This window comes from Moschus berezovskii, chromosome X (genome assembly GCF_049115385.1).
Source record: "Moschus berezovskii isolate FMDL1 chromosome X, NW_MosBer_1.0, whole genome shotgun sequence".
NCBI lineage: Eukaryota > Metazoa > Chordata > Mammalia > Artiodactyla > Moschidae > Moschus > Moschus berezovskii.
Window position 1 is genome coordinate 67,172,022 of NC_142488.1, and position 27,615 is coordinate 67,199,636.

Genomic DNA, 27,615 nt, shown 5'->3' on the forward strand with positions numbered 1-27,615 from the left:
TCTTATTCTCTGTCGTCCCTGTCTCCTCCCGCCCCCAATCCCTCCATGCATCAGAGTCTTTTCCAGTGAGTCAACTCGTCGCATGAGGTGGCCAAAGTATTGCAGTTTCAGCTTTAGCATCAGTCCTTCCAATGAACACCCAGGATTGATCTCCTCTAGAATGGACTGGTTGGATCTCCTTGCAAACCAAGGGACTCTCAAGAGTCTTCTCCAACACCACAGTTCAAAAGCATCAATTTTTCAGCGATCAGCTTTCTTCACAGTCCAACTCTCACATCCATACATGACCATGGGAAAAACCATTGCCTTGACTAGACGGACCTTTGTTGGCAAAGTAATGTCTCTGCTTTTTAATATGCTATCAAGGTTGGTCATAACTTTCCTTCCAAGGAGTAAGCGTCTTTTAATTTCATGGCTGCAATCAGCATCTGCAGTGATTTTGGAGCCCCAAAAAATAAAGTCTGACACTGCTTCAACTGTTTCCCCATCTATTTCCCATGAAGGGATGGGACCAGAGGCCATGATCTTTGTTTTCTGAATGTTGAGCTTCAAGCCAACCTTTTCACTCTCTCTTTCACTTTCGTCAAGAGGCTTTTTAGTTCCTCTTCACTTTCTGCCATCAGGGTGGTGTCATCTGCATATCTGAGGTGATTGATATTTCTCCCACAGTCTTGATTCCAGCTTGTGCTTCTTCCAGCCCAGCGTTCCTCATGATGTACCCTGCATATAATTTAAATAAGCAGGGTGACAATATACGACCTGACATACTCCTTTTCCTATTTGGAACCAGTCTGTTTTTCCATGTCCAGTTCTAACTGTGGCTTCCTGACCTGCATACAGGTTTCTCAAGAGGCAGGTCAGGTGGTCTGGGATTCCCATCTCTTTCAGAATGTTCCACACTTTATTGTGATCCACACAGTCAAAGCCTTTGGCATAGTCAATGAAGCAGAAATAGATGTTTTTCTGGAACTCTCTTGCTTTCTCCATGATCCAGCAGATGTTGGCAATTTGATCTCTGGTGCCTCTGCCTTCTCTAAAACCTGCTTGAACATCTGTGAGTTCACGGTTCACATATTGCTGAAGCCTGGCTTGGAGAATTTTGAGCATAACTTTACTAGCATGTGAGATGAGTGCAATTGTGCAGTAGTTTGAGCATTCTTTGGCATTGCCTTTCTTTGGGATTGGAATGAAGACTGACCTTTTCCAATCCTGTGGCCACTGCTGAGTTTTCCAAATTTGCTGACATATTGAGTGCAGCACTTTCACAGCATCATCTTTCAGGATTTGAAATAGCTCAACTGGAATTCCATCACCTCCACTAGCTTTTTTCGTAGTGATGCTCTCTAAGGCCCACTTGACTTCACATTCCAAGATGTCTGGCTCCAGGTGAGTGATCACGCCATCGTGATTATCTTGGTCGCGAAGATCTTTTTTGTACAGTTCTTCTGTGTATTCTTGCCACCTATTCTTAATATCTTCTGCTTCTCACGGAGGTTCTTGACATTGTACAGGAGATAGGAACCAAGACCATCCCCATGGAAAAGAAATGCAAAAAAGCAAAATGGCTGTCTGAGGAGGCCTTACAAATAGCTGGGAAAAGAAGAGAAGCAAAAAGCAAAGGAGAAAAGTAAAGATATAAGCATCTGAATGCAGAGTTCTAAAGAACAGCAAGGGGAGATAAGAAAGCCTTCCTCAGCGATCAATGCAAAGAAATAGAGGAAAACAACAGAATAGGAAAAGCAAGAGGTCTCTTCAAGAAAATTAGTGATATCAAGGGAACATTTCATGCAAAGATAGGTTCGATAGAGGACAGAAATGGTATGGACCTAACAGAAGCAGAAGATATTAAGAATAGGTGGCAAGAACTACTGTATCATCCAGCAATTCCAAGCCTGGATATATATTCAAAGAAAAACATGAGTTTGACGGAATATATGCACCCCAGCATTCACAGCAATATTACTTAACAATAGCCAGGATATGGAAGCAAACTAATATCCATCAACAGATGAATGTATAAAGACGATATGATATATATTACACAATGGAATTTACTCAGCCATAAGAAATAATGAAATTTTTGCTGTCTGCAAAGACATGGATCAACCTGGATGGTATTATGCTTACTGAAATAAGTCAGAGAAAGACAAGCATTGTACATTTTCACTTATATGTGGAATCCAAAGAAATGAAATGAATGAATAAAACAAAACAGATTCACAGATAAAGACAACAAACTAGTAGTTATCAGAGGCAAAGGAGAGGGACAAAATAGGTATGAGGATTAAGAAGTAAAATCTACTATATATATAAAATAATTAAGCTGCAGGACATATTACACAGCACAGGAAATATAGCCAATATTTTGTAATAACTTTATTGCGTATGCATTTTTTAATGTATTTAATTGTGCCAGGTCTTAGTTGTGGCATGTGGGATCTAGTTCCCTGGCCAGGGATTGAACACAGGGTCCTTGCATTGGGAGCACAGAGTCTTAGTCACTGGACTACAAGGGAAGTCCCTATGACAACTTTAAATGGAACATAATCTATAAAAACTGTGAATCACTATTCTGTAAACTTTAAACTAATATAAGACTATAAATCAATCATACTTCAATTAAAAAAATACTAGAAACAGAAACCAGATCAAGATGGCGGAGGAGTAGGACATGGAGCTCACATTCTCTGACAAATATATCAAAAATATATCTACATGTGGAACAATTCTCATATAACATCTACAAAACACTGGCAGAAGACCTCAGACTTCCAAAGAGGCAGGAAAATATTCACATAACTCAGTAGGGCAAAAGAAAATAGAAAAAGAAAGAGGGAAAAAGTAATTGGGACAGGACTCGTGACTCTGAGAGGGAACTGTGAAAGAGGAAATGTCTCCACACTAGGAATACCACTCACTTGGCAGGGAGATCAGCCAGGACAGAGGGGGAGCTTCAGAACCTCAGAGGAGAGTGCAGGAATTGCTTTAAGGAGAACACAGCAGAGAGATATCTGCACAGATGGTGATGGCCACCAGGCACTCCCCAATCTGAGACACTGGGAGGGACTGGGAAAGGGAGGCACTGGCGGCCAAGGCTAGAGCTTCAGAGGTCAGACCCAAGGGAGAGGACTAGTGTTGGCTGCATGGAGACAGCCTGAGGGGCTATAAGGATACTGTGGAAGGAGGCCTGGACCTGCCAAACAGTCAGGGCACCATTGTTGGGGGGCATGCAAAAAAAGAGCCACTCTCCAGGTGATAACTTACAGTGAATGGTGTTGGATTCATAATCTCCAGAAAAGATTTAGCTTTGGGATCAGGGCCCAGGTTTGATTACTCAGAACTTTTGCATGACAGAAGTTTTATTACAGTGAAAAAAGACTGAGAAAGGACATCAGAATGGGGACAGAGAGTGCCCCACTACCTAGTCTTATCAAGGCCTTATATACCTTTACCAGACTCACTCCCACAACATATATATTAAATTAAAAAGATTAGAACTAATAATAGAAAGGTCTTACCAGACACACTCCCATAACATATTTTAAGATAACAGTATTAGTCAGAAGGTTCCTGTTAAGAAGGAGAAACATGTCCTCAAGCAAGATCAGTTCAGTTCTTTTGCTCAATCTCTTTGCAACCCCATGAACCATGGCATGCCAGGCCTCCCTGCCCATCACCAACTCCTGGAGTTTGCTCAAACTCATGTCCATGGAGTCGGTGATGCCATCCAACCATCTCATCCTCTCTCGGCCCTTTCCCTCCTGCCCTCAATCTTTCCCAGCATCAGTCAGTCAGTCAGTCAGTTCAGTCGCTCAGTCGTGTCCGACTCTCCGCGACCCCATGAATCACAGCACGCCAGGCCTCCCTGTCCATCACCAACTCCCGGAGTACACTCAAACTCATGTCCACAGAGTCGGTGATGCCATCCAGCCATCTCATTCTCCGTCGTCCCCTTCTCCTCCCGCCCCCAACCTTTCCCAGCATCAGAGTCTTTTCCAGTGAGTCAACTCGTCGCATGAGGTGGCCAAAGTATTGCAGTTTCAGCTTTAGCATCAGTCCCTCCAATGAACATCCAGGATTGATCTCCTTTAGAATGGACTGGTTGGATCTCCTTGCAGTATAAGGGACTCTCAAGAGTCTTCTCCAACACCACAGTTCAAAAGCATCGATTATGACCAACCTTGATAGTATATTAAGAAGCAGAAACATTACTTTTTCCCAGCATCAGGGTCTTTTCAAATGACTCAGCAAGACACATTGTTGTTATATAATCATTAGTAGAGAACTTAAGGAAAAACATACCCTTGAGCAAGATGAGTTGTTTTGTTGTTAATTATTAGCTCTGGGCTTAAAGAAAGTTAGTCTTAAAGACTGTTTTCAGAGCAACTCAGAGTTTAAGGAAAAGCATCTTATGTGACTAAGTTAAGCAATATTAAAAAAAAATTTGCCCCCTTCTCCTGGAGAACCCAGGACCCCTTCCTCCTTGAGGGCCATGGACTCCTTTTCAACCTATCTAAGAATTAGCTCTCTCACAAACTCTCAGGTGGCCTATATGAGCTCTGGAGGCAGGCATGATCTACCTCAGACTCCAGAGGCAAACACAGACCACTGCTGCGAAGCGTCCCACAACTGGGAGCCAACCACTGCCCATGCCTTCCTGGAAGCATGCATGGGTAACACCTGCACACCCTCTATCAAGGGGATAATGGCCAGCGCAGGCTGAGGAAAGAGATGGCAAACGTGGCAAACATCCAAACCAAAAACTTCCCTCATGCCAAAAAACATTAACCCCACACAAGCTACACAGGAATACTCCAGCATATAACAGCACTCCAAGACTACAGTAGATAACTGCTTCTCTTGAACTCACAGAATAAGATAAACAAAAGGAAGATGAAGAAGCAGATGAACCACTCTCAGTTAAATGACCAAGAAAATTTCCCGGAAGGAACAAAAAATGAAACAGATTCTTTTTTAGTCTAATAGGAGGTAATGGGATTTTCTCGGTGATCCAGTGGTTGAGTATCTGCACTCCCAATGCAGAACACACCATTTTGATCCCTGGTCATGAAACTAAGACCCTGCATGCCACAGGCCCTCCCCTCCAAGAAAAATGGAGGTAATGGAAATACTCAAGGAATTAAGAAAGGTTATCGATGGAAATGCAGATTATTGTAAAAAGGAGCTAGAAAGTATAAGGAGGAAACAAGAAAAATTAGAAAATTCATTTGCTGAGATGAAAACTGAGCTAAAAGCAATGAATAATTCAATGAATAATGCAGAAGAAAGAATAAGTGACCTGAAAGACATAATAATAGAAATCACTGAAGCAAAATAACATTCAGAAAGTCAAATGAAAAAAAACAAAAATGAAAGCAGTACAAGAAACCTATTGGATATTATAAACCATCCCAATCTATGCATACTAGGATTTCTAGAAGAAAGAGAAAAGGGGATTGAACATGTATTTGAACAAATTGTGGCTGAAAATTCCCCAAACCTAAAGGAAACAGATATCCAGATATAGGAAGCACAGAGGATCCCAAACAAATGAATCCAAAAGACCTACACCAAGACATGATAATAAAAATGGCAAAAGATAAAGATAAACAAATAGAAAGCCCAGAGATAAATCCATGCACCTATGAACACCTTATTTTCAACAAAGGAGGCAAGAATATAAAATGGAGAAAAGACAGTGTCTTTAACAAGTGGTGCTGGGAAAACTGGTCAGCCACTTGTAAAAGAATGAAACTAGAACACTCCCTAACACCATACACCAAAATAAACTCAAAATGGATTAGAGAGCTAAATGTAAGACCAGATTCTATAAAACTCCTAGAGGAGAACGTAGGCAAAACACTCTCCGACATAAATCACAGCAGGGACCTCCGTGGCCCACCTCCCAGAATATTGGAAATAAAAGCAAAAATAAACGGGACCTAATTAAAATCAAAAGCTTCTGCACAGCAAAGGAAACTATAAGCAAGGTGAAAGGACAGCCTTCAGAATGGGAGAAAACAATAGCAAATGAAGCAACTGATAAAGGATTAATCTCCAAAATATACAAGCAGCTCCTGCAGCTCAATTCCAGAAAAATAAGTGACCCAATCAAAAAACGGGCCAAAGAACTAAACAGACATTTCTCCAAAGAAGACATAAAGATGGCTAACAAACACATGAAAAAATGCTCAACATCCCTCATAATCAGAGAAATACAAATCAAAACCACAATGAGATACCATTTCACACCAGTCAGAATGGCTGCTATCCAAAAGTCTACAAGCAATAAATGCTGGAGAGGGTGTGGAGAAAAGGGAACCTTCTTACACTGTTGGTGGGAATGCAAACTTGTACAGCCACTATGGAGAACAGTGTGGAGATTCCTCAAAAAACTGGAAACAGAACTGCCATATGATCCAGCAATCACACTCCTGGGCATACACACCAAGGAAACCAGAATTGAAAGAGACACATGTACTCCAATGTTCACTGCAGCACTGTTTGTAATAGCCAGGACATGGAAGCAACCTAGATGTCCATCTGCAGATGAATGGATAAGAAAGCTTTGGTACATATACACAATGAAGTATTTTTCAGCCATCAAAAAGAATGCATTTGAATCAGTTCTAATGAGGTGGATGAAATTGGAGCCTATTATACAGAGTGAAGTAAGCCAGAAAGAAAAACATCAATACAGTATACTAACGCATATATCGGAGAAGGCAATGGCAAGCCACTCCAGTACTCTTGCCTAGAAAATCCCATGGATGGAACAGCCTGGTAGGCTGCAGTCTGTGGGGTCGCTAGGGTCGGACATGACTGAGCAACTTCACTTTCACTTTTCACTTTCACATATTGGAGAAGGAAATGGCAACCCACTCCAGTGTTCTTGCCTGGAGAATCCCAGGGACGGGGGAGCCTGGTGGGCTTCTGTCTATGGGGTCACACAGAGTTGGACACGACTGAAGTGACTTAGCAGGAGCAGCATATATATGGAATTTAGAAAGATGGTAACCTTAACCCTGTATACGAGACTACAAAAGAGACACAGTTATATAGAACAGTCTTTGGGACTCTGTGGGAGAGGGTGAAGGTGGGATGATTGGGGAGAACGGCATTGTAGCATGTGTATTATCATATGTGAAATGAATCACCAGTCCAGGTTCGATGCATGATACAGGATGCTTGGGGCTGGTGCACGGGGATGACCTGGAGGGAGGAAATGGGGAAGAGGGAGGTGGGAGGGGGGTTCAAGGAAGGGAACACATGTACACCCGGGGCGGATTCATGTCAATGTATGGTAAAACCAACCAATATATTAATGTAAGGTAATTTGCCTCCAATAAAATAGATAAAAAAAAAAAAAACAAAGATTTCTAAAGGCTGCAAGAGAAAAACATAGGTACTTAAAAGGGAATCCCGATAAGGCTATCAATGGACTTCTCTACAGAAACAATGCAGGCCAGAAGGAAGTAGTAAAATATATTCAAAGTTTTGAAAGGGAAAAATCTGTAACCTAGAATACTCTACCAAGCAAGACAGATAATCATTTAGAACAGTAGAGAAATAAAGACTTTCTCATACAAGCAAAAACTGAAAGTCTACAGAAATACTAAATCTATCTTAAAAGAAATTGAAAGATCTTCTCTAAATAGAAAAGAAGCAAGAAGATATAAGAAGGAGGAAATCAAAATTTGAAAAGAAATCAATTAAATTAGCCAGTACATATATCAAAAAGAGAGAATAAAAAACTTATTAGTGAAAGTAATGGTAAACACAAGGAAGAGCAATAGGATAAACATGAAAATGTAAAAAAGGACATCAAAATAATAAAATGTGGGGAAAGAGGAAGAAAATACATTCTTTTTTTTCAGTGTGTTTAACCTATACGTCTAAAGCAAGCAGATTCACGAAGGAGTTAAGATACTTGAAAAACAAGGTAACCACAAATTAAAAAACATACAGCAGATTCACAAAAACCAAAAACAAGAGAACACAAGAATTAAGATAAAAGGAAATCCACAAAAAGAAAAACAGAAAGAAAAAGGGAACAAAAGAAACAAAGAATCAACTAGAAAATAAGGTTTAATATGGCAATAAATATGTATCGAAAATTACTTTAAATCTCAATGGACTAAATGCTCCTATTAAAAGAGATAGAGTGGTAGACTGGATTTAAAAAAGCCTACAATATGCTGCCTACACGGAGGAGGCGATGGCACCCCACTCCAGTACTCTTGCCTGGAAAATCCCATGGGTGGAGGAGCCTGGTAGGCTGCAGTCCATGGGATCGCTACTAGTCGGACACGACTGAGTGACTGCACTTTCACTTTTCACTTTCATGCATTGGAGAAGGAAATGGCAACCCACTCCAGTGTTCTTGCCTGGAGAATCCCAGGGACAGGGAGCCTGGTGGGCTGCCGTCTACGGGGTCACACAGACCCAGACACAACTGAAGCGACTTAGCAGCAGCAGTAGCAGCAGTATGCTGCCTACAAGAGACCCACCTTAGGACAAAGAACATACACAGATCGAAAGTGAAGGAATGAATAAAGATATTCCATGCAAACAGAAATGAAAAGTAAGTGGGAGTTGCAATACTCATATCAGACAAAATATAGTTTAAAGCAACTGTTAAAAAGAAAAACAAGGAAACTATATAACGATAAAAAGATCAATACAAGAAAAGAGTTTTGTACTCGTCAACATTTATACATCTAATGCTGCTGCTGCTGCTGCTGCTAAGTCACTTCAGTCGTGTCTGACTCTGTGCGACCCCATAGACGGAAGCCCACCAGGCTCCCCCGTCCCTGGGATTCTCCAGGCAAGAACACTGGAGTGGGTTGCCATTTCCTTCTCCAATGTGTGAAAGTGAAAAGTGAAAGTGAAGTCGCTCAGTCGTGTCTGACCCTTAGCGACCCCACAGACGCAGCCTACCAGGCTGCTCCATCCATGGGATTTTCCAGGCGAGAGTACTAGAGTGGCTTGCCATTGCCTTCTCCAACATCTAATGCAGGAGCACCCAAATACATAAAACAAATATTAACAAACATAAGGGAGAAACTGATAGGAATAACAATAATAAGAAACTTTTAACATCCCCTACACATCAATGAACAGATACCACAGACAGAAAATATGCAACAGAGATCCTAAATGATACAACAGAACACTTAGATTTAACTGATATTTTCAGGACACTACATTCAAAACGAGACCCAAAATACATAAAATACATGGGACAAGTTCTAAGATTGGCCACATACTACAGCACAAAACTAACCTCAACAAATTTAAGAATACAGAAATTATTTCAATCACATCTCTGACCACAAAGAAATGTAACTAGAAATCAACCAGAGGAAAAGAAATGGGAAGTTCATAGCAATACAGGCCTTATTCAAAAACACAAGAAAAATCTCAAACAACCTAACCTACCACCTAAAAGAATTATAAAAAGAAAAACAAACAAAATCTGAAGTCAACAGAAGGAAATAATAAAGATCAGGCAGGACATAAGAAAAAGAGAGATTTAAAAAATAGAAAAGAATCAATAAAACCAAGGAATAGTTCTTTGAAAAAGTAAGCAAAATTGACAAGATTCTGGCCAGGCTCACCAGGAAGAAAAAAGAGAGAATCCAAATAAACAAAGAATGAAAAAGGAGAAATCTCAAGTGATACTGCAGAAATACAAAAAGACATAATAGAATACTATGAATAATTATATGCCTACAAAGTGGACAACCAAGGAACTGCCCTGGTGGTCCAGTAGCTAAAACTCTGTGCTCCCAATGTAGGAAGCCCAGGTTCAATCTCTGGTCAGCGAACTACATCCCACAGGTTGCAAGGGTTCACATTCTCCAACAAAGAGTTTACAAGTCGAAACTAAAGATCCCTCATGCCAAAATGAAGATTGAAGATCCTACTACCACAATTAAGAGCCAGTGCAGATAAATAAATAATTTTTTACAAAACAGAAGGGTTATGGCTTCCCTGGTAACGAATCTGCCCACCAATGGAAGAGACACAGGTTCAATCCCTGATCTGGGAAGATCCCACGTGCGGTGGAGCAACTAATCCCATCTACCACAACAATTGAGCCTGTGCTATAGAGCCCAAGAGCTGCAACTACTGAGCCCACACACTCTAGAGCCTGTGCTTGGCAACAAGAGAAGCCACCTCCACAACCAGAGGAAAGCCCAAGCAGCAACTATGAACCAGCACAGCCAAAAATAAATAAATAAATAAGAAGGGTTAAGAAGTCCACATATAATAAAATCAACTGATTAAATTTAGATTAAAATCAACTGAAAAAAATTTTAATTTGACACCTCAGAAGAAAGACAACTTTCTAGAAATATACAGCCCACCAAAACTGAATCAGGAAGAAACAGATAATTTGAACAGACTGATAACTAGAAGTGAAACAGAATCTGCTATTTAAAAAAAAAAAATCCCCTACAAACAAAGGTCCAGGATCAGATGGCTTTACAGGCAAATTCTACCAAATATACAAAAAATTTACACCAATTCTTCTCAAACTCTACTAAAAAGACTGTAGGGGAGGGAACATTACCAAAATAATTCTATGAAGCCACCATCACACTGATTCGAAAACCAGAAAAGTTCAGTTCAGTCACTCAGTCGTGTCTGACTCTCCGTGACCCCATGAAACACAGCACGCCAGGCCTCCCTGTCCATCACCAACTCCCGGAGTTCACTCAAACTCATGTCCACAGAGTCGGTGATGCCATCCAGCCATCTCATTCTCTGTCGTCCCCTTCTCCTCCCGCCCCCAACCTTTCCCAGCATCAGAATCTTTTCCAGTGAGTCAACTCATCGCATGAGGTGGCCAAAGTATTGCAGTTTCAGCTTTAGCATCAGTCCTTCCAGTGAACACCCAGGATTGATCTCCTTTAGAATGGACTGGTTGGAGCTCCTTGCAGTACAAGGGACTCTCAAGAGTCTTCTCCAACACCATATTTCAAAAGCATCAATTCTTCGGCGATCAGCTTTCTTCACAGTCCAACTCTCACATCCATACATGACCACGGGAAAAACCATAGCCTTGACTAGACGGACCTTGGTTGGCAAAGTAATGTCTCTGCTTTTTAATATACTATCAAGGTTGGTCATAACTTTCCTTCCAAGGAGTAAGCGTCTTTTAATTTCATGGCTGCAATCAGCATCTGCAGTGATTTTGGAGCCCAAAAAAATAAAGTCTGACACTGTTTCCACTGTTTCCCCATCTATTTCCCATGAAGGGATGGGACCAGATGCCATGATCTTTGTTTTCTGAATGCTGAGCTTCAAGCCAACCTTTTCACTCTCCTCTTTCACTTTCATCAAGAGGCTTTTGAGTTCCTCTTCACTTTCTGCCATAAGGGTAGTGTCATCTGCATATCTGAGGTGATTGATATTTCTCCCAGCAATCTTGATTCCAGCTTGTGCTTCTTCCAGCCCAGCGTTCCTCATGATGTACTCTGCATATAAGTTAAATAAGCAAGGTGACAATATACAACCTTGACGTACACCTTTTCCTATTTGGAACCAGTCTGTTGTTCCATGTCCAGTTCTAACTGTTGCTTCCTGACCTGCATACAGGTTTCTCAAGAGGCAGGTCAGGTGGTCTGGGATTCCCATCTCTTTCAGAATGTTCCACAGTTTATTGTGATCCACACAGTCAAAGGCTTTGGCATAGTCAATGAAGCAGAAATAGATGCTCTTCTGGACCTCTCTTGCTTTCTCCATGATCCAGCAGATGTTGGCAGTTGGATCCCTGGTGCCTCTGCCTTTTCTAAAACCTGCTTGAACATCTGGGAGTTCACGGTTCACATATTGCTGAAGCCTGGCTTGGAGAATTTTGAGCATGACTTTACTAGCATGTGAGATGAGTGCAATTGTGCGGTAGTTTGAGCATTCTTTGGCATTGCCTTTCTTTGGGATTGGAATGAAGACTGACCTTTTCCAGTCCTGTGGCCATTGCTGAGTTTTCCAAATTTGCTGGCACATTGAGTGCAGCACTTTCACAGCATCAAAAGAAAATTTTAGGCCAATATTTTTTATGAATATAGATGAAAAAATTCTCAACAAATATTAGCAAACTGAATCCAACAACACATAAAAAACTCTCATACAGAGATTTCTCTGGAGGTTCAGTGATTAACACTCTGCCTGTCAATGCAAGGGACACAGGTTCGATCCCTGGTCTGGGAAGATTCCACATGCCACAGAGCAACTAAGCCTATGTGCCACAACTACTGAACCCACATGCCACAACTGCTGAGCCCACATGCCCTAGAGCCTGTGCTCTACAACAAGAGAAGCCACCGCAATTAGAAGCCAGCACACTACAAGGAAGAGTTTCTCTACTCGACATCCCTAGAGAAAGCTCAAGTGCAGCAATAAACATCCAGTGCGTTCAAAAATAAATATAAATAAATGAACAACCTGTTAAAAAAAAAATGTCATACACCATGACCATGTGGGATTCATCTGAAGTTCACAAGGATGGTTCAACATACGCAAATCAGTGTAATACAACACATTAACAAAAATCTGGAGTCAAAAACGACATGATCATCTCAATCGGTGCAGAAAAAACATTTGACAAAATTCAACATCCATTCATGAAAAAACTCTTAGCAAAGTGAGTATATACGGAACATATCTCAACATACTGAAAGCTATTTATGACAAACCCAGTCAATACAATATGCAATGGGAAAAGCCAAAATGTCTTTCTGTTAAAATCTTGAACTAGACAAGGATCCCACTTCTATTCAACACAGCATTGGAAGTCTTAGTTATAGCAATCAGACAAGAAATAAAAGGTATCCAATTTGGAAGGGAAGAGGTGAAAGTGTCACTACATGAAGATGATATGATAGAATATATAGAAAACCCTAAGGACTCCTCACAAAAACTACTAGATCTAATAAATGAATTCAGCTAAGTAATAGGATACAAGATTAACATCCAGAAATTGTTTGCATTTCTTTACACGAACAATGAAATGTCAGAAATGGAACATAAAAAAAAATTGCTTTAAAATTGCAACAAAAAATAATAAAATATCTAGGAATAAACTTAACAAAGTGAAAGATGTATATGTTGAGAACTATAAAACATTAATATAGAAAATTAAAGAGGATTCAATGAAATGGAAAGATATGCCATGCTTTTGGACTGGAAGAATTAATACTGTTAAAATGGCCAAGACTAGCCAAAGCAATCTACATATTTAATGTGATGTCTATCAAATTACCCATGACATTTTTCACAGAACTAGAACACATAATCCAAAAACTTATATGGAACCAAAAAGGACCCAAAACCACCAAATCAATCCTAAGGAATGAAAACAAAACAGGAGGCATAACTCTCCCAGACTTCAAACAATACTACACAGCTACAGTAATTAAAAAAACAGTGTGGCATTGGTACAAAACCAGACATACAAATCAAAATAAGAGAATACAGAGCCCAGAAGTCTACACACTTATAGTCAATTCATCTTTGACAAAGGAGTCAAGAATATAAAATGGGGAAAAAAATCTCTTCAGCAAGTGTTGCCGGTAAAGTTGGATAGCTGCATGTATTTCAATGAATTTAGAACACACACTCACACCATGCACAAAAATAAATTCAAAACTTTTGCAACTGATACAACCAACAAGGGCTTAACCTCCAAAATATACAAACAGCACAGACAATTCAACAACAACAAAAAAACTATCCAATTAAAAAATGGGCAGAAACCCTTAATAGCCATTCTCCAAAGAAGACATACAGATGGTCAAACAGCACATGAAAAGATGTTCAACATCACTAATTATTAGGGAAATGCAAATCAAAACTAAAATGAGGTATCACCTCACACCAGTCAGAATGGCAATCATTAAACATCTACAAACAACAAATGCTAGAGAGTGTGTGGAGAAAAGGGAACCCTCCTACACTGTTGGTGGGAATGTAAGTTGGTGCAACCACTATGGAAAACAATATGGAAGTTGCTCAGAAGATTAAAATTAAAATCACTGTATGATCTAGCAATCCCACTCCTGGGCATATACCCAGACAAAACAATAATTCAAAGAGATACATGCACCCCAATGTTAATAGCACCACTATTTACAATAGTCAAAACATGGAAACAACCTAAAGGTCCACTGACCCATGAATGAATAAAGAAGACACGGTACACTAATACAACAGAATACTACTTAGCCATAAAAAAGAACAAACTAATGCCTTTTGCAGCAACATGGATGCAAGTAGAGATTATCATACTAAGTGAAGTCAGAGAAAGACAATACCTTATCATATCACTTATATAAGGAATCTAAAATATGGCACAAATGAACCTATCTACAAAACAGAAACAGACTCATAGGCACAGAGACCAGACTTCTGGTTGCCAAGGCTGGGGGGAGGGGGAGTGAGAAGGATGCACTGGGAATGTGGGGTTGGTAGATGCAAACTATTATATTTAGAATGGATAAACAAGATTCTACTGTTTAGCAGAAAGAACTATATCCAATCTCCTGACATAAACCATAATGGAAAAGAACATTTTGAAAGCATGTATATGGACTCCCTGGTGGTCCAGTGGTAAGAATTCACCTTGCAATGCAGGAGGACACAGGTTCAATCCCTGGTCAGGGAACTAAGATCCCACATGCCAGGGAGCAACTAAGCCCACAAACCAAACTACCAAGCCCACATGCCACCAAGCCCATGAGCCACTACTAGAGAACACATGTGCCGCAACTACTGAAGCCTGCACACTCTGGAGCCCACAGGTTACAACCACTGAGTCGGTGTGCCACAACTAAGAGTCCACATGCCACAAGGAAAGATCCTGCATGACGCAACAAAGATCCCACCTGCTGCAACCAAGACCTGAAGCAGCCAAATTAATTAACTTTTTAAAAAACATGTACATGAGTATAAATGAGTCACTTTGTTGTACAGCAGAGACTGGCACAACATTATAAATCAAATATGTTGTTATTGTTTAGTCGCTGTGTCCAACTTTTGTGACCCCATGGACTATAGCCAACCAGGCTCCTCTGTCCACGGAATTTCCCAGGCAAGAATACTGGAGTGTATTGCCATTTCCTTCTCCAGGGGACCTTCCCAACCTAGGGATTGAGCCCACATCTCCTGCATTGGCAGGTGGATTCTTTACCAGTCAGTCACCAGGGAAGATATAAATCAACTATACTTCAATAGGAAAAACACAGGAACATTCTTTTGGTTAGTAGATAAAGGTATTTATAGCTAACAAAAAATAAATAAAGCAATGCAAAACACAGTACTTTGCTCTATTTCCCTTATAGAAACTTGAAAATATTGTGAACATTTTCCTTTAAAGAGTAAGCAAAATGCATAAAGAAATAAACATGACAGTATAACTTACTAGATGCTATAAAGTGTTAAATGGAGCTTCCCTGGTGGCTCAGTGCTGAAGAGTCCGCCTGCCGATGTAGGAGACACAGGTTGGATCCCTGATCTGGAGGATGCCACATGCCCCAGAGCAGCTACATCTCTGCGCCACAACTAATGAGCCTGCGCTCTAGAGCCCTTACTCCACAACAAGAGAAGGCAAGGCAACGAGAAACCCGAGCACTGACCACAACTAGAGAAAAGCCTAAGCAGCAACATGGACCTAGCACATGCAAAAATTAATATAAATAAATAAAGTTTTTTTAAAGTGATAAATGCAATACCTCTTTTTAATCTATCAAATATTCAATGGAAAAATGACTATTCATTGTAGAATAATATGCTATGAAATATACACTATCATATATGGCCAACGGTAATACAAGGATTTAGAAAACAACTTAGCAATAAGTCTTTGATATCCTATTGAATAATTCTGCCTCTTTTTTATCTACACAAATAAAATAATTCTAAAGAAATAACTTTAATCACAAGACATTGATCTATGAACTATTCACAATAGTCAAAAAAACTATGAATACTTAAATGTGTAATAATGGCTAAACAGTCATGCCTAAGTCATACAATATCATACCAGCCATTTAAATTCCAAAAAGTTCAATTACAGTATAAAAAATACTTCATGCTACAATGTTTAACAATAAAAAAAACTGAACATGAACATATAATCACAACTATGTTTCAAACTAAATAAAAATATTGCAAAAAAGTACACTAAAAACATTAATGTTACCTGTATGATAAAATTGTGATACTTTTTCTTCTACATTTTTGTGATATAATAAATTCATTGCATTACTCCTAAGTGCATGGAGATAAAGATTTTAAATTAAATAGTAGTTCACAATTGACTTTTCACTAATCCAACAGATTTTCCACACTTCATTTACTACAAGTTTACTATTCATTCAAGAATGTCTACTAACTTATGTCCTTATTCAAGTAAAATTATAAGAACTCCTTTCAACAGCTGGCAAGTATTAACTATGTACACATATAAAATAAAGCCTAATTTTCTATAAACTTTGTATGCCTTGATTTTACTCTCAAATGTGATAAAGGTCCAAACAGGTTGCTACTATGCCAATGAATACCAATCACTGGAAAATCAAACGTTAGGGTAAATGGTGGAATTTTTCTTAGTCCACACTGTCTCAGGTTTCCTTATATAACCATGACAAATTTCAACATCCATTTTATACACACTGGCCTGATTTAAACATCATTAAAACACACTGGCCTGATTTAAACATCATTAAAACTTTATTACAGGGAATCAAGGCTCAGAAAGGCACTTATGCCTGTACAGTGAGGGGCTGTGCCTGGCCCAGTCTTCCAGCCAGGAGGGCCCACAGCCTCTTCACCCTGCTCCTTCTGCACTACCAGGGTGGGTGGATATTGGATCTTCACCAGACTTAAATAGATGCCCCAGCTCAGGTCTCATTTTGCTAGTGAAGAAACCCTAGAGTGCAGGTCATATGGGAATAAAGCAGGACAAGTCTGAGTACCAGAAGGATCTACTGCTTTCAAGTATCTGCTCTCAACAAGGTTATGTGCTGCTCTCCAGAGCAACATCTCTGACTGTGATGAAACACTCAACTACTGGGAACCAACACACTACCTCATCTATGGGAACAGGTTTCAAGCTTGGGAATATTCCCCAGCTTATCTTAAACATTCTTATTGGAGAAGGAAATGGCAACCCACTCCAGTACTCTTGCCTGGAAAATCCCATGGACCGAGGAACCTGGTAGGCTCCAGTCCATGGGGTCACAAAGAGTTTGACATGACTGAGTAATTTCACTTCAAGATTCTTGTATTTTACAAGAATACTAGCTTTTCTACTAGCTTTTGTGAGCTATATATGTGAACTTTACTTTTACAAGCCTGTGTGTAAGAAGTTTGGGCTGCATGTGCATCAAATGTTAGCCTTCTTGGTTCTCAGCACTGACATCTTTTGCTCATTATCAGCATTCCTTCCTAGAAGTTTCTGTTTGTACACCCCCGTGATAGTTATGACTGGCTGGTATATGGACAAACTTCCATTAATATAATTGGATTAGCAGCTAGGGCTATCTTAGGCTCACCATTCAGTGTAGCTCTTGGTTTACCTATTGCCTCTGATTTGCTGGTCATGAAACAGGTTGGAAGAGTTTCCTTCATCGGTTGCTGGTTGCCCTAATGCTCTTTCTGGTGACTGTGGTAGTCACTGACAGCTACTATTACAGAAACTTGGTGACTGCATCACTCAACATTGTTTTGTATAATGTCTTTACTCTTCATGGACCTGATCTTTATGGTACAGAATCCTGGTATTTTTATTAATGAATTTCTGAATTTTAGTGTAGTCTTTGCTCACTGACTTTTTTATAAAATACCTACTGCAGAGATTCCATGATAAGAATTTAGGCCACTGACACTGGCTTACCTGGTGGCTCAGATGGTAAAGAATCCACCTATAATGCAGGAGACACAGATGACATGGGTTCGGTCCCTGGGTTGGGAAGATCCCTTGGAGAAGGACATGGCAACCCACTCTAGTATTCTTGCCTGAAAAATCTCACAGACAGAGGAGCCTGGTGGGCTACAGTCCATGGGGTCACAATGTCAGACACAACTATGCAACTTAAGACTTGATTCCAATGTATATTTCATTTATAATTTTCTTCATTCAGCCTCATAAAGAAGAGAGAGTTCTTTTCCCTGTATATCCATTTGTATGTCTCTGTGGTGCTGTGGCACTTTCTGCACTTCTGAAATATTACCACTTCGTGGTTCAGTAATACCGCTTGGAGCATGATACTGTTTGACATCAAATTGGCTGGTGTTAGGAACACTCTTCCTGTTTAGACTCTTACCTTCTTCCTGTTCTGTGGCACTGTTCAGAGGGTATCATGGGCCCCTTGATTTGTATCCAGAATTTTACTGAACTGCAACAGACCCAACCATCCACAGGCCAACCTATTAATGTCTGTATAGGAAAAAAAAAATGGTATAGATTTCCCAGCAGCTTCCTTCTGCCCAATAATTGGCAGCTTCAGTTCATTCCATCACAGTTCAGGGGCCAGTTACTAACACCTTTTGCAGAGGGAACACTGGCCTACAGATTGTTCCTACTGATATGAATGACCAGAACCTAGAGGAGCCATCCAGATATACTGACATCAGTAAATGCTAGTGGATTTGGACACCATGAGAGCAACAAACTAGGAGCCAAAATATTCATCCAATAGAGAAGAATGGATCAACTTGGCCTACAGACCATTCCTTGATGCGTCCAGATCTTCAAAGTTCTATGTCTCTTCCTGTCAGATCAGTATACAGTGCATGCAAACTACACCATCCTCAAACCCCAGAAAGCAAAACAAACCAAAGAAAAGTGGAGGTTAGAACCATGCCTATGGCCCCAAAGGATAATCATCCTGTTAACTGGTGATTCCACAGACAGGACTCTCTCAAGGTCATTACTTATAATATTTGTAAAAAAGTCTGTCTGATACCCCCCAAAAAAAGATACTTATTTGATAAATGCAGTAAGGGAGTTAAATAATTTGCACTTGTAATGGAAAATCAGGAATTCTATCTCTAATCAAAGCCCACCCTATACTGCATTCCTTAAGAGAAGTGAAGGCATAGTGACTAATTAACTTAATGAATAGGAAAAGTAGTTATGCTAATAGATAATCCTCAAAACTTAGAATATTTCAAAGGACTAAGGATAAACTAAGATGTCCACGAAAGTATTGATACCTTCAATTACTATAGCATACTTATCCAAAATTGTTCATCTTTGTTCATTGCTTATTATTTTGCATATATTCATTAATTTTTAATAAAAACACTATGAATACATTAAATTACCTAAGTTCTCTGTTTTACTATGCATGATTAATCCACTGAGCTTACCATACTATCCTTATTTGGATGCAGCAGCAATTAAACATAAGGTGCTAACAGTAAGAAACACAAATCATTTTAAACTCAATTTCTAAAACTTCCAACTGAAATTGGAACCTGATTCTCACAAAGACCAAGCTCTGAAAGACGTTACACAAGCATTCTAAACAAAGGAGAACATCCGGAAAAGTCACAGTTACATTATTTTACATGGGTTCATTTATTTTAAAAAGCCAAAAACAAACAGAAAAGAACCAGTGAGCTACAAAAAGTAAGCAGCTTAGAAGTCTCACTACTACACTCACAACAAGAAAAAAGATAAACTGAAAATCAGTAAGTTTTCTTAGATCCATTAGAGAACTGAGGTCACAGGTTGCTGTTGTTCAGTGACTAAGTTGTGTCTCTTTTGCAACCGCAAGGACTGTAGCCTGCCAGGCTCCTCTGTCCATGGAATTTTCCAGCAAGAATACTGGAGTGGGTTGCCATTTCCTTTCCCAGGAGATCTTCGCCACCCGAGGATTGAATCTGTGTCTTGTGCATTGGCAGGCAGATTCTTTACTGCTGAGCCACCAGGGAAGCCCAAGGACACATAAACAATCACCAGAAAAGGAAAAAAGTGGAAAACAGGCAGATACAGAAAATCACATTTTATCTGAAGTGAGAACACTTCAACAGTAACTGATGAATTACTAGAGGCCAAAAAGGATTAGCCTGAGAGTTAAAAAAAAAATTCTGGGTTCCCAGTTGAAATGGGAGGCACACTTTCCTGGATTTTACCTACAGGAGTCCCAAAAGGTTTTCAGGTTTTCATGAGAAAGATCTGAGGGGGGAAAAATCCTACTGCACCTTAAGTAGAAGGAGGGGAAAGTAACCATATTAAAATACACCCAGAACATTCTCTTTTTAATAAAGTCATGCTCTCAAGGTAAACTACTATACCATAGCATTCTCTACCTAGAGGAAGAGCAATTAGACCACCTCAGCCTCCTCCAGCTTTCCTACCTCACCTAAGTAAGGAGGGGAAAGGCAAAGAAACATTTCTGAAGGTCACAGCCCAGGGACAACTTAAAAAAAAAAAAAACGTGATTCATAAGATCACTTTCCCTCTCCAACTCCTGGGATTCAATATAATAAAATAGAATTACAAATGGGAAACCTATAAGATACAAATTCTGTTTAAGAAGGAATTCTTAAGAATACCCAAAGACAAAAGGGAAGAAAAAAAAAAATAAAACTAAAACAAGGAAACTAGAAGAAATAAAGGCTCTAGTACAAACAGCTACAGCAAACTTTAAACACAGCCCCATTCCTTCCCACGTTAACATAAAACCTCATGCTAAAAGCCTGACTACCTCATTTCCTATTACATACAGCTTTCAAAAAAGTACAGGTCCTACTAAAAGGCAAGAAAAAACACAATCTAAAGTCACAAAGAGAGCATTAGAACCAGACTCAGAGAAGACACACAGTTTTGGAATTATCAGATAGGTAAATTTTAAATAACTATAACTAATAAAATAAGGATTCCTAAGGGATAAAGTGAGCAGCTTGCAAGAATAGATGTGTAATGTAAGCAGAGATGAAAACTCACATAAATAAAATAAAATGCTACAAATCCAACACACTATAAAAGAAAGAACGCTTTTGATGGACACAGCCAATGAAAGAATCAATGAGACTGAAGAGGAAAGAATCAGTGAGGATAATATGTCAATATAAACCTTTTGAACTGAAATGCAAAGAGAAAAAATAATAAAAGGGAACAGAAAAACTAATAACTGTAGGACAGTTACAGAAGTTGTAGCATAAATGTAATTTAAATACAGAGGAGAAGAATGAAAATAGCAGAAGAAATGTTTGAAATAAAAGAATGGTGGAAAAGCTTCCAAAATTAATGATACCAGAGAAAGAGGATATCAAGCAGTGTAAATACTAAATATCTACATCTAGTTTTCTCATATGCAAACAGCAGAAAAACAAAGCCAAAGAGAAAAATCTTTTAAAAAGCCAGGAAAAAAAATATTATCTATAGAGGATCAAGGATAAGCATTCGATCTTACGTGTTGTCCGAAACCATGAAAGCAGAATGAAATTCCTCACCAAGCTAGAATAATGTATCCAGTAAAATGATTCTTCTAAAGTAAAAGAAAAACAGACTTTCTCAAACAAAAACCGAAGGCATTTGTTGACTTTAGCTTTTCCCTGTAAGAAATGTTGAAACAAGTTCTCCAGAGAGAAAGAAAATTATACAGGTCAGAAGTACACACCTACATAAAGAAGGAAGAGCATTACAGAAGAAATAAGTGAAGGTAAAATAACATCTTCCATATTTCTTATCCTTAATTAATAGTCAACTGTCCAAACTAGTAATAGCAAAAAATGCACTGGGTGATTATAGCTTATGGATAAGAAGAGGAATTGGAAATACTGTTATAAAGTATCCATACTACTTGTGAAGGGGTATGTGTGCTAAGTCACTTTAGTCATATACAGCTCTTTGTGATCCTGTGAACTGTAGCCCGCCAGGCTCCTGTCCATTAGATTCTATACACAAGAATACTGCAGTGGATTGCCATGCCCTTCTCATGAAGTGGTACAGTGTTATTTAAAAATAGAATTAGACTAGTTATAAATGTATATTGCAAACTATAAGGCAATCAATACAAATGCTTAAAGAAGTATAATTTATAAGAGGAAAGAAAATGAAATCATATAAATGTTCAATTAAAACCAAAGGCCAAAAAAGAAGATAAAGAAAACAAACACAAGGAACAAAGTTATAAACATGGCAGGTATTAAACCAATTACATCAAAATTCACTATAAATGTGAATGATCTAAATTCACCAACTAAGAGTCAGAAAATGTCAAGAACATGAGGTGGATATAGTCAGATGTCAGAGTTGACTAAATCAAGACCCATATATATACTGTCTTTATATATATTTAAAGACACCACTTTAAAGACATTGACTATAAATAAAAGGAAGTCACAGGAAATATGGAGTTACTCTTTATAGGGTATAGAGGTTCACTTTTGCAACATGAAAAAGATCTGGAGATTGGCTGCAAAACAATCTAAAAGTGGCAAAAATGTACATAACACTATTGAAATGTAAACTTTAAAAAGGTTTATGTTATGTATATTTTATCACATTTTTTAAAAAAGTAAATGGATGTCTATTCAAGGCCTTGGTACATTTTCTAACTGAGTTGTGTTCTTGCTGCTGAGTTGTAAAATTTCTTTATATATTCTGGAAATTAAACCCTTGTCAGATAAATGTTTGCAAAAATTTTTTCCGTAGGCTGTCTTCTCACTCTAGAGACTGTGCTTTAACACACAAATTTTTATTTTAATGAGGTCCATATTATCTATTTTTCTTTTCTTGCCTCTGTTTTTAGCATCTTATTTAGAGACCACTGACAAGCTCTATACAGTCAGCAAAAACAAGACCGGGAGCTGACTGTGGCTCAGATCATAAACTTCTTATTGCCATATCCAGACTTAAATTGAAGAAAGTGGGGAAAACTACTAGATCATTCAGGTATGACCTAAATCAAATCCCTTATGACTGTACAGTGGAAGTAAGAAATAGATTTAAGGGGCTAGATCTGATAGAGTACCTGATTAACTATGCACAGAGGTTTGTGACACTGTACAGGAGACAGGAATCAAGACCATCCCCAAGAAAAAGAAATGCAAAAAAGCAAAATGGCTGTCTGAGGAGGCCTTACAAATAGCTGAGAAGAGAAGAGGAGTGAAAAGCAAAGGAGAAAAGTAAAGATATACCCATTTGAATACAGAGTTCCAAAAAATAGCAAGGAGAGATAAGAAAGCCTTCCTCAGCGATCAATGCAAAGAAATAGAGGAAAACAATAGAATGGGAAAGACTAGAGATCTCTTCAAGAAAATTAGAGATACCAAGGGAACATTTCATGCAAAGACGGGCTCATTAAAGGACAGAAATGGTATGGACCTAACAGAAGCAGAAGATATTAAGAAGAGGTGGCAAAAATACACAGAAGAACTATACAAAAAAGATTTTCACAACCCAGACAATCACAATGGTGCGATCAACCACCTAGTGCCAGACATCCTGGAACGTTAAGTCAAGTGGGCCTTAGGAAGCATCACTACGAACAAAGCTAGTGGAGGTGATGAATTCCAGTTGAGCTATTTCAAATCCTAAAAGATGATGCTGTGAAAATGCTGTGCTCAATATGCAAGCAAATTTGGAAAACTCAGCAGTGGCCACAGGACTGGAAAAGGTCAGTTTTCATTCCAATCCAAAGAAAGACAATGTCAAAGAATGTTCAAAAACCACACCACGGCACTCATTTCACACATTATCAAAGTAATGCTCACAATTTCCCAAGCCAGGCTTCAACATTATGTGGACCCTGAACTTCCTGATGTACAAGCTGGATTTAGAAAAGGCAGAGGAACTAGAGATCAGACTGCCAACATCCACTGGATCATTGAAAAACCAAGAGAGTTCCAGAAAAATGTGTACTTCTGCTTTATTGACTACTTCAAAGCCTTTGACTGTGTGAACCACAACAAACTGGAAAATTCTGAAAGAGATGGGAATACCAGACCACCTGACCTGCTTCTTGAGAAACCTGTATGGAGGTCAGAATGCAATAGCTAGAACTTTACATGGAACAACAGACTGGTTCCAGAGAGGGAAAGGAGTATGTCAAGGCTGTCTATTGTCACCCTGCTTATTTAACTTATATGCAGAGTACATCATGAGGAACACTGGGCTGGAAGAAGCACAAGTTGGAATCAAGATTGCCAGGAGAAATATCAATGACCTCAGATATGCAGATGACACCACCTTTATGGCAGAAAGCAAAGAAGAATTAAAGAGCCTCTTGATGAAAGTGGAAAAGGAGAGTGAAAAAATTAACTGAAAGCTCAACATTCAGAAAACTAAGATCATGGCATCTGGTCCCATCACTTCATGGCAAATAGAAACAATAGAAACATGGGAAACAGCGGAAACAGTGACAAACTTTATTTTTCTGGACTCCAAAATCACTGCAGACGGTGACTGCAGCAACGAAATTAAAAGACGCTTGCACCATGGAAGAAAAGCTATGAAAAACCTAGACAGCATACTAAAAAGCAGAGACATTCCTTTGCCGACAAAGGTCCATCTAATCAAAGGTGTGGTTTTTCCAGTAGTGATGTATGTATGTGAGAGTTGGACCATAAAGAAATCTGAGTGCTGAAGAACTGGTGCTTTCGAACTGTTGAGAATCTCTTGGACTGCTAGGAGATCCAAGCAGTCCATCCTAAAGGAAATCAGTCCTGAATATTCATCGGAATTACTGATGCTGAAGCCGAATCTCTAATACATTGACCAACTGATGCAAAAAACTGACTCATTCAAAAAGATCCTGATGCTAGAAAAGATTGAAGGCAGGAGAAGCAGGCAACAATAGAGGATGAGATGGTTGAATGGCATCACAGAGTCTATGGACATGGGTTTGAGTAAGCTCTGGGAGTTGGTGATGGACAGGGAAGCCTGGCGCGCTGTAGTCCATGGGATCGCAGAGTCCGACATGACTGAGCGACTGAAATGAACTGAACAAGAGTGTGTTGTATTCCCAGATGTTCTTCAAGGATAAGATAATAACATTTCCCAAGCTTCAGGAGAAGCATGTGGCCTTAAAAAGTCTAGGTCTTTTAGAGGATACCAAGAGGAATGTCTGAAGAATTAAGAGGGAAGATAGCATTTAATTCCCTTATTTGTGGCACCAGATTTTTACCTGACTGTGTGATACATTGATCCTTCCTATGTACAACTATAAAAATACTATTAAAAATTAATCTTAAATAGAATAATAAAATAATAAGATTCAGGTAGGATTCAAGAACAAAAATATCTTATCATAAAGAACAGAAATTGTAAAACCATATTGTAAAACTCTGTGCTCTGTGTGGACATAAAGTGTGGACACCTGATTTTTTTTTTCTTAATACTAAATGTGGAATTTTTCATAAAGCAGAGCTTCATGAAGGGCTTGATATTTTAGTGTGAGATCCTGGGTAGAGGAAACTTGTGGTTTTTCTACCTCATTTTTAATATAGTCAATCCTTGTTCACTGCTACTTGGCCTCAAAAGCACTGAAGTAATTTTCTAGTTTGACAGATATAGTTTAAAAAATGTATAGTTGAGAGATTTAATCTGTTTCCATCCCATAGTTTTATAAACTGTGAACCAAAAAATTCAAGCATTAACAAACTGATTACTTTCTAAGCACTGCTTTTAAAGCTAAAGAAATTGAAGTAATATCCTCAGATCATGTGAAAACTTCTAGTGAGTCTTTTCCTAGTTTTTGTTCAGGGTAAAAATTATATGAAAGGTCTAAATTCTAGTGCAATTGCTGTTAGAAGATCTCTAAACAAGTCAGTCAATGTCCAAGTCCCTCTTTAAAAAATAACAAATTTATTAATATAAATCACATACCACAGCCCATTCATTTAAAGAGTACAATTTGGTGGTTTTAGTGTACTGTCAGATCTGTATAGCCTTCACTACAATATTCATCACTTCAGCAGAAATCCTCTGCCAATTAGTGGTTACTCCACATTTTCCCTTATATACCTACCACAGATCCTGTCAACCACTATTTTACTATCATTATGGATTTGTATATTTTGAACATTTCCTATGAAAGGAACCATACAGGATGTGATCTTTCATGACTGAATACATTCATTTAGCATATTTTCAAGGTATATCCATGTTGTAGCATGACTCAGAACTTCATTCTTTAATATTGCTGAAAAATATTCATTAATTTAATGGATATGTGGTTTCTGTTTTTTGGTTATTATGAATCATGCTGCTGTGAACATTTGCATATAAATTTTTATATGTTTAACTTTCTGAGAAGTTGTCAAAACTTTTTCAGTTTTGTATTATTTCACAAATAGTATAGTGCTTATCTATTTTATATTCACATCAGCAGTGTATGAGGGTTCCAATGTTTCCACATCCTCACTAATAACCTCCTAATATCTTTCAAATCTTTTAAATGATACCCATTCTTGTGGGTGTGAAATAGTATCTTGTGTTTATTTTTATTGTGGTAAAGTATACATATTATGATATTTATCATTTTAACCATTTGTAAATTTGCAATTCAGTGGCATTAAATACACTGACAATATGTAACAGCCACCACCATCTACCCAGAACTCCATCATTCCCAACAAAAAGCTCTGTACCCATCTTGATACTCTCTTTAATAAATGGTGCAGTGTTCACTGAATATCAACATGTGAAAGAAAGAAGGTTGAACTGTTACCTTACACCATATACAACTAAAAATGAATCAAATATCTAAAATTCAGAGCTAAAACTGTAAAACTCTTACAAAACTTAAGGGCCTTGAATTTGTCTGTTCCATTCCGATCATTTGCTCAGTTGTGTCTGACTCTTTGCAACCTCATGAACTGCAGTAAGCCAGGCCTCCCTGTCCATCACCAACTGTCGGAGTCCACCCAAACCCATGTCCATTGAGTTGGTGATGCCATTCAACCATCTCATCCTCTGTCGTCCCCTTCACCTCCTGCCCTCAATCGCTCCAAGCATCAGGGTCTTTTCCAATGAGTCAACTCTTCGCATGAGGAGGCCAAAATATTGGAGTTTCAGCTTCAACATCAGTCCTTCCAATGAACACCCAGGATTGATCTCCTTTAGAATGGATTGGTTGAATCTCCTTGCAGTCCAAGGGACTCTCAAGAGTCTTCTCCAGCACCACGGCTCAAAAGCATCAATTCTTCGGCGTTCAGCTTTCTTCACAGTCCAACTCTCACATCCATACATGACCACTGGAAAAATCATAGTCTTGACTAGAAGGACCTTTGTTGGCAAAGTAATGTCTCTGCTTTTTAATATGCTGTCGAGGTTGGTCATAACTTTCCTTCCAAGGAGTAAGCGTCTTTTAATTTCATGGCTGCAATCACCATCTGCAGTGATTTCAGAAGCCAAAAAAATAAAGTCAGCTTTCAGCAAACTTTTTCACTCTCCTCTTTCACTTTCATCAAGAGGCTCTTTAGTTCTCCTTCACTTTCTGCTATAAGGTTGGTGTCATCTGCATATCTGAGGTTATTGATATTTCTCCCAGCAGTCTTATTCCAGCTTGTGCTTCCTCCAGCCGAGCATTTCTCATGATGTACTCTGCTGCTGCTAAGTCATTTCAGTCGTGTCCGACTCTGTGTGACCCC

At 38.9% G+C, this 27,615-nt stretch overlaps 1 protein-coding gene and 2 pseudogenes across 9 annotated transcripts in view; 2 read left to right on the forward strand and 1 right to left on the reverse strand.

Moving 5' to 3' along the window:
* Window positions 1-27,615, reverse strand: part of ATRX (ATRX chromatin remodeler) — a 298,228-nt gene that overhangs the window by 233,681 nt on the left and 36,932 nt on the right. The gene's annotated exons all lie outside the window — the stretch shown is intronic.
* Window positions 4,493-17,891, forward strand: LOC148773341 (alpha-1,2-mannosyltransferase ALG9 pseudogene; annotated as a pseudogene).
* Window positions 18,114-18,971, forward strand: LOC148773342 (alpha-1,2-mannosyltransferase ALG9 pseudogene; annotated as a pseudogene).